Genomic DNA, 11,367 nt, shown 5'->3' on the forward strand with positions numbered 1-11,367 from the left:
AAAATCAAGTAGGGTTTCTGATGGAAATTCACAAGCTGAAAGAAAATTTATATGAAAATGCAAGAAGGCCAAGAGTAGCCAAGGTAATTTAAATAGAAGAACCAAGTGGGAGGAATCCCTCTGCTAAGTATCAGGTCTTACAAAACTTCAGTAACTAAGAGTTTGTGGTATTAGGGAAGAATATACAAACATAAATGGAAAAATAGCTCATAAACAGACTCAATTAAATACAGGTACTTAATTTATGATAAAGTGGAGTTGTGGAGCAATGGTAAAATATGTGTTTTCATGTAATGGTGCCAAATCTACTGGAAGTTCCTTTGAGGGGGAATGAACCTTGATCCCTATCTCACATCATAGACACACACACTTCCCAAGTGGATTATGACTATACATATAAGAAATAAAGTTTCCAGAACATAATAAAAGATAATATCACATGATTTTGGAGATGCAAATATTCCTTAAATGGGAGCGAAAAGTACCAATCATAAAATAAAGGACCGATATGATAATTAGGACCTCATTCAATTTAAGAATGCCTGTTCATTGCAATATACAATTAAGAAATGAAAAGGTGAGTCATGGAACAGTAACAGACAGTTGCTATAAAACTAACAAAGTCTCATATCCGGAATATACAAATTCCTACAAATTACTAAGGAACAAGGCTTAGAACTCACAAAAAAGGGCATAAAACTCGAACAGATACTTCACAAAGGAGAATATCCAACGACACACATACACAAATTGTCAACACCATTAGCCACCAGACAAGCGCAAAGAAAACCCACAGCGAGATGTACGTACCAGAATGGCTAAAATGAGAACAACGGAGGTTGGCTAGAATGTGGAGCGACTTGCCATCTCTTTCAGTACCGGTGGGGGTATAAATTCGTATACGTCACTGGGTGGGTCTGTGTGTGATAGTCAACTACACACGGATGTTAAGTGAAAGGAACTACCTCGTATGTGTCAATGTGGATGGATCTCTCAAAAATACTGCTGAGACAACAGGCGAAATGAAGAATAAAGCATATGGAATAATATTGTGTAAATTACCCCCGATACTGTATATTGGTCATGAAGATACGTGTTTGTGAGAATATAAAAAGCAACGACTGTCAAACACACCACACTCACAGCAGTGGTTGCCACAGACGAAAAGGACAGAAGTAAGACAGAGGTGAGTGGTCAAAAATCCTTTTAGTTCATGGAGCGCCTGGGTGATGCAGTCCATTAAGCGTCTGACTCTTGGTGTCACCTCAGGTGGTGATCGCAGGGTCTTGAGATCAAGCCCGAAGTCAGGCTCCCTGCTCAGGGGAGAGTCTGCTTGAGATTCTCTCTCTCCCTCGGCCCTTCTCCCCAGGCTCTCTCTCTTTCTCTAAAATAATAAATAAATCTTTAAAACAATATTTTAGTTTATTTGAGAATATCTGCTCTCCTTAAAAACAAAAGAATGTTGAAAACAATTGTTACTCTTGGATCATAGGAATGTGTTTACTTTTTGATTTTTAGAACTTGCCTTTGAACTGTTTTCTCAAAATAGGCAAAGGAACAAGCAGAAGTAACTCTAGTTTCCTTGACACGCCTGGGATTCCCCGTTCCATTCCCCTCCATGAACTGTCCCCATCCCCATTGGAAACCTCCACTCTGATCTTCTCTCCCCAGTGTCTGTTCTTCTGCGTACAGCTGGGCCCTTGCCTTCTTGACCCCGCTCTGTGATGAACACTTTGGTCAGATGGTCCAAACGGTCTCTGCTCCCCAGCCTGAGCTTTTGCGGCCTGTCACCCCTCGTGAGACCCAGGTTTCCAGGGTTCCTCCTCCACAGGAAAGAAGTGAGGTCCACCAAGCAGCTTCCTCCAGCTCTACACTTTGCTCATGGGAAGTCCGAGGGTGTGGGGGCTTGCAAGTGGGGGCTGCTGTTTCCGTGTGGGACTGGTTCAGAATGAACAAAAGCACAGCCTGGGGCGACTCAGATCCGAATGCTGAATTTCACTCCCTACAAAGTCTCGTTTCTCAGCTGTATTGAGGCACATCTTCATCAGAAGAAAGAGACCCTGTCTGTGTGCCTTGCTTCAGCCTGGGGCACAGGAGCCCAGGTGAAGTGAGGCTAACACATCCCCCCCTCTCCTCCAGCGTTAGGCTTCATGAGGTATCCTCGGCCCCACCCAACCCCCTGTTTCCTTCTCAATTAAACAGGGACACAGGATGTTCTCTACTTGTGCCTTTCTTCTGGTACCAGATGACATGTTAGATGGGTGACAGTTTGGGGCTCCCCTGATCCATTGATTCTTGACACGGCAGAGGCCCCACGTGAGGCCTTTAAAACCGGAACTCTTGAGCAGCTCCCAGATTTTGCTATAGGAGGTGAGCGGAACTATGGGAGGAAGTGGCCTTCTAGGGGAAGGATTTGGCTCCTGACAAAAAAGCGGGGGGGGGGGGGGCGGTGGTTTGGCTGGATCACAAAGAGATTTCTCTCAGCTGGAGTCTGAAACACAAGTGGATAATTGAAAAATAACGCCTGAGAGATAAACTCTGACCGGAGGTCTGAGAAATTGGTACTTGGACCTGATGGGCGTGAAAACCATGGGCATTTTCTAAGCAGTGGAGAGCCCCGGCTGGGTTTATTTTAATATGAATGCTTACTGAGCTGAGCAGGTGACAGGGAGATAGGCCCCCTTCTAGGTGTTCGGTACAGGGGTGGCCGTTGGGGCACTGCGGGTGCCCCTGCTTGTCTCTGCCCTGGGAGGACCACAGCGCTGACCAAGTGCTCATTGCCCTTGAGCCAGACTCTGGATGGCCGCTCTGTGCCTTTGTCCTCTCTCATATTCCATGTTTTTGTTACCTTCCTTTATTCATTTTATGGCATTTTAAATGACGCACAGGCACGGACTGCTAAGTACCCATGGAACTTCACATGCCCGAAGTGTTCCCAAGCACCAGAGTAGTGAGCAAGTCAGAGAAACCCACCCACAATGTCTTCAGGACCATCTGGGGTGCAGCGTGCACAGGGGCCCCCAAGCTGCTTATGCCCTTTGCCCCTCTCTCTTGCTTTCTAGGAATGACCCTAAAGAAACCCCAGGGGACACACCGCAGTTTGTGCATGGGGCTATTCATTGCGGTGGTGTTTATAGGAAGGGACGCGTTAGCTAAATGATGACCCAGCATAGGATGGAATTAGGAGCCAGCTCTAAGACGCATTTTTTCTAAGAAACTTGAATTATGTGGGGAAAATACCTCTGTTGGAATAATAAGTAAAAAATCAGCTGCATGTAAATAAAACTATAAATATATAAAAAACTGTGTATAAACAATGACCCAACTTTGTTAACTATACGTGTGAAGGTATGCATTCTACTAAAGACCGGAAGAAGATACGCTTCAATGGTAGCACGTATTTAACTAAATTGTGGAAACATAAAGAAGCTTTATTTTCCACTTTACACCTTTCTATATTTTCAAGACTTCCTATGGTTGAACTTGTATTCATTCCATAATCAAACATAGAAGAAAAATAAGGAATATACTTAAGAGCTGTTTGTTGAATACTTATGTGCCTGGAGCTGATCTGTTGTAAGTGAAGAAACAGAGAAAGAAACAAGGGGGGGGAGGAAAATATATAAACAAAGCCTGGTGTTGATCTTCAGAAAGGGGGAAAATCCTTTTCTTTTCTTTCTTTCTTTTTTTTTTTAATGTCCTGCATTATGCAGGCCGATCACAGGTTGGGCTGGAGAGACAGATGTGTGCCAAGTTGCCCGAGAGAGGCTGCACTCAGACGCTCAAGGTCAAGTCAGCCCCCACCCCAAGGGCATTTCAAGATGAGGCGTTCTTGCTGGTCTGCAGGGGTCCTGTCCAGCACCGGGCTGGGAGGCAGGCCTCCAGATATCACGCCCAGCCCTGCCCCTGCATCTGTGTGATGACTGGGAGCCTGTTCCTAACCCTCGGAGTCTCAAATGTCCATTCCACACATGGCAAATGAAGACCCCAAGACACTTTTGCTCTGTCTTGCAGCTATGAGATTCTCCTACATAAGAGATTTGCCTCCTTCCTTTGAGCATGTGTGCCTTTCTCCCGGACCCAACTGTCCGATCCAGTTGTCTTCACCACCCACTTTACAGTCCAGCTCCTAACGTCGGTGTCGTCAAGGAGGCCAAAGATCAGAAAGGGGGGATTTACTTCCTTCTTCCTGCTCAGCTGTAAACGACGCCATTCTGAATAATAACCCAGGGATAATTATTTTCAACCCCCCTCGAGCCCAGGGCACCACCACCTGCTTGATTTCTCAGGGGTGTAAGGCGATCCCCTAAAGCTCCAATCACTTCCATGTGCCCGCTGAGTAGTGCTGCCTCCTTTCGGCACTTTGTTTTGTCTCTGTTCTCTCTGTCTCTTCATGGATTCTTTTGCAGGGATGGCGTTCTGTCCCTTCTGCAATAACCCGCACTGTGGGGTAAGCGTCTGTCCCGTCTGCGTTCTCTCTGAAAGTCCAGACACAGCTGCTGTGCTCAGCTCCCTCCCTTACCGCCCCACACGGAGGCTGGCTCAGGTTTCCAGTCACACAGCAAGGGAGCCACCACTCTCTGTCCTTTTGCCTGGCCCTTGGATTACCAAGAAGACGGGAATCCACAAACCACCTGCTTTCCCGATGAGGCGATGAGAAGGATCAACTGGGTTTTCTTGGGTAAAGGAGCTCTGAGACTTGCGAGGTCTTGCGCAGGGGTTAACTGTGGTTATTATTAGCCGGGAGATGTTCATGACTCACAGGATACAATTAGAGACTAATTCCCTGCTAAATCCCATGGCCCTGGCCACAGCTGTGGGGAAACAGGCCACAGTGCGGCCAGCATGAGCATGGAATAGAGGGACCGTGCAGGGGGAGGGGAGGGAGGACAGGCGGGGCGAAGGGGAGGCATGAAGGTAGCAGTGTGCAGGTGTGCCTGACCTGCACCACGGATCCTGTCTGTGTGAACCGCCCTCCCCCACCCCCCGCAACCCTGCGCCCACAGGGCACCTGCGCTGGGGGGCTTAGGTGGCCCCATGCTGTAGGTGTGTGGGTTTGTAAACTGTCAGTTGCAGGGTTTCTGCCCCAATTCTGGTTTAGAGTGGAACACAAACTTTAAGATCTGTTGTGAGCGGGCTGGAGAGGTGACGTGGGTGTAACTTTGAGTCCATCATGCCTGGTCTTTAAGGAGGTAATCTAACCTCCTGTGACTCAGTTTCCTCATCTGCAATGTAGCAAGAGAACCGGCCTGATTGGATTGTATTCTGTTGAAAATGAATTAACCCATGGAAGCCCCCTTGCATAGGGTCTGTCACAGAAGAAATATTAACTATCATGATTATAATGATGCCCAGAATTTCGATTTAGAACTTTCTTTGAAGGCGTTTAGCTATAGTTCAAAAGCCTTCAGTTCTCTTGTTCCTAGAACGGTTGCAGTGCCTTCCTGTCACAGATGGGCACAGAGCAGGTGACCAAAAATCAGTCAGGAGACACTAGGGAGATCTTGCAGGCACTGTGCCCTGACCATGAAAAATGAATAGTGGAGCTGGCGACCCCACCCCCAGCAAGCCCCAGGCTAGTGAGGGCTTCACACGGTGCTCATGGGAAAGCAAGATCCAAGGCAGGAGGAGCGGGTGGGCCAGACCCCACCAGGCTTGGTGTTCAAGGGAGTCCAGCCACCAAGGCAGATTTGCAACTCAAAAAACAACCTCCCCACTCCACCCCTGCCCCCTGGGTGACTTCTCTGGACCTCACTCCTCAGGTTCCGAGAGGACTGAAGTGAACCAAGACAAGGATGAGCTTTGCGGGAGGTGAGCGTGTCTCCTTAGGGAGGGGCTGGGCGAGCTTCCTGCACTCAGGCCTTTGGAGAGGATGAGACACAGTCGTAGCCAAACCTCCTCCCACATAACTAAGCCCCAGGCAGAGGACAATGGGTCAGGAGGGTCAGGCACAAAGGATGGGGAAAAATTCCCTGTCAGCTCTGGTGGAAGAATCTGGAATGGCTTTCTGCATTCTAGCTGGGCTTTTGTTGGGGGTCGGACATAAAAAACTTCAAGTAAAGGGAAGGGGGAAGGGCACCCCAGGAAGAGGCACGAGGAAAGGAAGCATCCAGAACATCCTCAGGGAACATTTATCCATTCCTTTGCATATACAAGCACCTAATAAATGCTAGGGGCATGTGGGGATAAGTAAGCAGTGACCCTGCACTCAAGGAGCTCTCACAAAGCAGGCAGAGACTCAAGAGAACAAGGGACAGAGGACGCAGCGAATCACACCGCTCACACGGAGGCCTGCAGGGACTTCGGGCCAGGGGACCAACTGTCTGGGTTTGCTCGGCATTGCCCCAGTTTTAACATCCCAGGTCCCACATTGTGGGAAACTCCTCGGGTACCTTCAAACCAGGGCGATTACACCCCCTACTTGGGGCTTGGTGTTGTGGGCTGAATTGGGTCCGTCCCCAAATTCTTACGTTGAACTTCTAACTCCCAGGACCTTGGAATGTGGTTGCATTTGGAGATAAGGTCTTTAAAGATGTAACTAAAGTAAGGTTATCAGGGTAGGCCCTAAGCCAAAATGACCGGTGTCCTTATAAGACAAGGAGGTCGGGACACAGACGCGCACACAGGAGAGACCACGTGACGACGCCAGGAGAAGGTGGCCGTCTGCAAGCCAAGCACAGGGGCCTGGGATACATCCTTTCCTTGTGGCTCTCAGAGGGACCCAGCCTTGCCCACACCTTGACCTCGGTCTTTCCAGCCTTCGGAACTGTGAGAGAATACATACATCTGCTGCAGAACCCCCCGCCCCGACCCAGACCGTGGAGCTTTGTTACAGCAGCCCTTGCAAACTCATACGCTTGGAAAGAGGTAGCCCTGAGACGAGAGAAGAGCCGCTTGTCCAAGGGCCCCAGCCGGTGAGAGCACGCACGCGGTGCTGTGGTTTAGTGAAATACAAAGTAGATGGCTAGGCTTTAGACACAGACGGCGCTCAGTAATGAAGGCCATATGTGCAGAACTGGGGACTTTGGGAATTGTCTTCAGGACAAGGGATTCTGGAATGGGATGTGGGGCCCGAGACATCTGATCCGGTTTGCGTTTCAGCCGATTCCCCTGCTGGGGCAATGGGCCTGGAGAGACCCAACAGAGAGACCCAGCTGCCGCCAACGGAGCGGAGCGGGGCGGAGAGGCTCGGAATCCCGCAGGAAGCGCTTCGCTTCCGGCTTTGTCTCTCTCCGACGTGCACCTTAGGCAAGCTCCTCCCGGTGAGCAGAACCGTAAGGTGGTGGCTTCGCTGCCCGCGACTCTGGCGGGGCCAGGGGCCAGCCACGGAGTCCACGTGTGGAATGTGAGGACAGAACCCCGGCAGCGAACTTGTCTATCAGGCGCCCCTCTCCTCCTCCTAAGGAAGTGCAGGGGGAGGGTGGGACGGTTTCAGCCTCACCCATGCTGAGCCCACTGGGCGCTGGTGGTCACTTCTGCTCTGGGAACCCTGCCTTCTTCCTGGTGGCGGGGTGCTCCAGCATCAGGGCACGCATGCTCCGTGGAGCCACAGCTGCGGCAGCACACAGGTGCAGGCCCCTGGGGACGACGCCTAGTCCAGCCACAGGTGCTGAGCAGAGAAAGGAGGGGAGGGTCAGCCGTCCAGCCACGCTGGGCCCCCCGGGAGCTGAGCATATGCAGAACACATCTGCTAATGGGGAAAGTTCTTTGACCTTCAAAGAAAAATTGTTGTAACAGGTAGGGAACGTGGTAACTTTGAGGAAGGGTAGAGAGAAAAAAATAGAGATGATACCTAAGAGGTTTCCAGGCCGGACCCTTTCAGCTGGCACGGAGTTTCACACCTGGGATCTTGGAGAGCGGCCCTTATCCCGTTCACTCGATGGCCTGTGCAGGGACACTGGTAAGAGTGCTGGGCTTCCAGGTCAGGTCAGAGGGCGGGCAGCTGTCAGAGACAACCCTGATCACAGTGCATTAAAGACCAGGCTCTGACACTTGTGCCCCTAAGTGGTTGGAAATCCACTTGGGAGGGTCTGTCTGGGCCTCAATGAGTCCCTTAAAGGCCAGTTGACCACATGGCTGGATCCATGTGCCTGGCTCAGTGTCTGGATCATTTAGTGCTGGAATGGCTAAGTTTTCAACAACCCACTTGCAGATTTACCAAAAACATTTTAAGAATTATTTATTGATGGGATGCCTGGGTGGCACAGTTGTCAAGCGTCTGCCTTCGGCTCAGGGCGTGATCCCGGTGTTCCGGAATCGAGTCCCACATCAGGCTCCTCCGCTGGGAGCCTGCTTCTTCCTCTCCCACTCCCCTGCTGTGTTCCCTCTCTCGCTGGCTGTTTCTCTGTCACGTAAATAAATAAATAAAATCTTTTTTTTTAAAAAGAATTATTTATTGAAGCCTTCAGTGATTTATATTGGTTGGATGGGCAGAGCCTAACGGGGATGTAGGAGTTGGGGCTCCGGGGACCCAGGGTCTCCATATTTTCCGGCTCCCTCCAGTCCCTCCCTCTCTGAGTCACGCAGTGCAAGTGGGACCATGTGCTGACTGGCCTTTGCTATTCTCCGTCAGAGAATTCCTCCCTGCCCCGGCCCCTGAGGGATCCCCACCGTGGCTCAAATGGGACATCCCTTACGACATTGATAAGCTGATAAAATCATCACATGCAGTAAGAACTGCCAAACACTCTATAAAGAGCCAAAGGAAACAAGTTGTTGACGAATCTGTGCATTTGATATGTTCACTGAATTAGTCATTAGGCAAATTGATTCATTACATAACTGGCTTTTCCTGCTGTGGAGGGGCAGCTAGTAGCAGCCCGGGAAGAGACCAGGACCTCTGCAAGGCTGCCCTGGGGAGTTGGACCCAGAGATGGCAGACAGAAGCGCCAGGAGAATGTGGCCACATCGTGGAAGGGGTGGGGAGGAAGGCGGGAGAAGCCTTCCTTTCTTAGCGCCTGAGGATGCATAGCGTTTCCTAGTCACGAAGAGTCAAGAAGCATCTTCCCATCCTTTTCCTCATTTGATCTTCACACAATCTGGTGAAGCAAGACGAGTTTTTCATTCCATTTGCAGATGAATAAACAGGCCTAGAGATGTGGTTTCCCAAGATGATAAAGTGAATGCTTCCTAAACCTTAGAGCTCAACCCCAATTCTTTAAATGCTAAGCTCTGTGCTCTGGTCTGTGTCAGAGGCAAACGGACAGTGGAGGATAGAGAGGAGCCGGCGACTGTCTAACTCACCACTGTGTCCTCACTGCCATCTATGGGGTGGGTACACAGCAGGTGTATCTGGAATAAGTTAATGATGAAAATGAGGGTGGTGCTAACAAGGGTGATAATAATAAAAACAGCAAATATATATTGAGCGTGCAAGAATGATCTCATTTAATGTTCAACCATGTGTGATGCATCATATTATTAACTCCCTGCTGCAGAGGTGGTTTAGAAGAATCAACGGGCTTCAGGCAGAGCCAGGAGACCTTGTAATGAAGCATGGGAAGCCAAGAGAAAATGCTTGACCAAGCAATGCTCTTCCCCAGGCAAACTGCGGAGAGTAGCTTGATTGCATAACAGGAAACTGCGTCTGTAACTTAACCCCTGGGTCCTCAGTTTGTACTCAGATGCTTGGGCCACGTGGTTCAAATATTTAGAGAAATTCTAAGTCACCAACTGTGCCTGTGAGGTCTGCAGGGGAGGCAGTGAGGGAGGGCTTTCCTCCTACACTCATCCAGTCGTGCGTTACCTCTCTCCTGGAGACCAGTGTTCGAGCTCTCATTTCAGCCTGCCCGGCACACCACAACCAGGGTGATCTGCTTTAAGAGCGGTGCAGATCATAGCATGCTCTGCTCAAACCTGCCGAGAGACTCCCAGATAGCTGGGAGGGTCTCAAACCCAAGCCTGCATTGGGATCACCTACAGGGCTTGTGAAAACACAGGTTGCTGGGCCCTATGCCCAGAGTTTCTGATTCAGTAAGGCTGGGACGGGGTGAAGAATTTGCATTTCTTACAACTTCCCAGGTGAGGCTGATGCTGCCCATGCCGCCAGGCCAGGGACTGCGCTTTGAAAAGCATGGCTTTAAATGAAAGCCGAAGGCCTCGACCTGCATTCGAGCACATTCTTAATCAGGTGGCCGTCCCCATCTCCTGCATTTCTTCTGTGCATCTCTTTCTGCACATTCAGCTGCTATTAGGGCTGCTGTGTGTGTTCCTGCCTCTGCATAGCCACTCATCCTGTGTCTGCCAGGAATGCCTGTACCCACCCCTCCACCTTCCTCCAGGACCCTGAGATCATGACCTGAGCCGAAATCAAGAGTTGCACGCTTAACAGACTGAGCCGCCCAGGTTCCTCTCTCTGTACATTCTTCTCTTACCCAGATCCTCTCCCATTCTGCTCAATCCACCTGCTTCAGAAAGCCTTTTCTGATCCCTCTCAGCAGGACACGTTCATTCCTTCCTTGCTTTTGGAATAACCTATCAGCCCCTTTCTTCTGGTGCTTGTAAAATTTCTGCCCTCTCTATCTCCATCTCATGTGCCTGCTGGAATGTAGGCTCCCACAGAGGCAGGGTGGCACAGTGGTCCAATGCACAGACTTTGGACGCTGGCTAAGCTGGGTTCCAGTCTCTCCTCCGCTACTTATATGGCAACTCAGCCTCTTGAGGCCTTGGTTTCCTCATTTGTAGGATGAGAAAAAGAAATACAGTGTGCGGTGGTTTTTAGACCTGTCTGAAAACGCTTTGACACTCGTCTTATGGGTATGGTCTGGCCTCAGTGACCCACTTGCAGCAAATTGAATGCAGTGGAAATCAGGCTGCATGGTTCCGAAGTGAGGTCATAAGAGGCCATATAGCTTCTGCCTGGCTCTCTTGGGAGCTTCTCTCTTGGAATCCAGCCATTCTTCATGAGGAAGCCAACACAGATGTTCCAGCTGACAGCCCCAGCTGAGGTCCCATCCAGTCCCTCATCAACAGCCAGACTTGTGAGTGACCCTCAAGGTGACTCCTACCCCCGTGGCTGAGCCTGGTCTTCCAGAACCACAAGAATGAATGATGAATGGTGCAGTGATTGGTGTTGCTTCATGCCACTCGGTTTGGGGGTGATTTGTGCAGCAACGACAGGCAACTATTAGATCTGCTTATTTCAAAAGTTAAAGGAGACAATGAAAGAATTTTGAGTATGACCCAGTGTACAGTAAACACACTGAGAGGAGTCATCCTGTGGCTCATGGGCTCAACCATCCCACCAATCTAACCCACATTAGATTTTCAGGGTTTGCTCATGTGTGCTCTTCCAAGTTGCCTAGGTTGACCAGATGTTTAGATCCATGGTCCCTGTGCTACAGGCTTCTCCCAAAGCTCAGGGCAAGG

The sequence above is a fragment of the Ursus maritimus genome, unplaced genomic scaffold (assembly GCF_017311325.1).
Source record: "Ursus maritimus isolate PB19 unplaced genomic scaffold, ASM1731132v1 scaffold_7, whole genome shotgun sequence".
NCBI classification, from domain to species: Eukaryota; Metazoa; Chordata; class Mammalia; order Carnivora; family Ursidae; genus Ursus; species Ursus maritimus.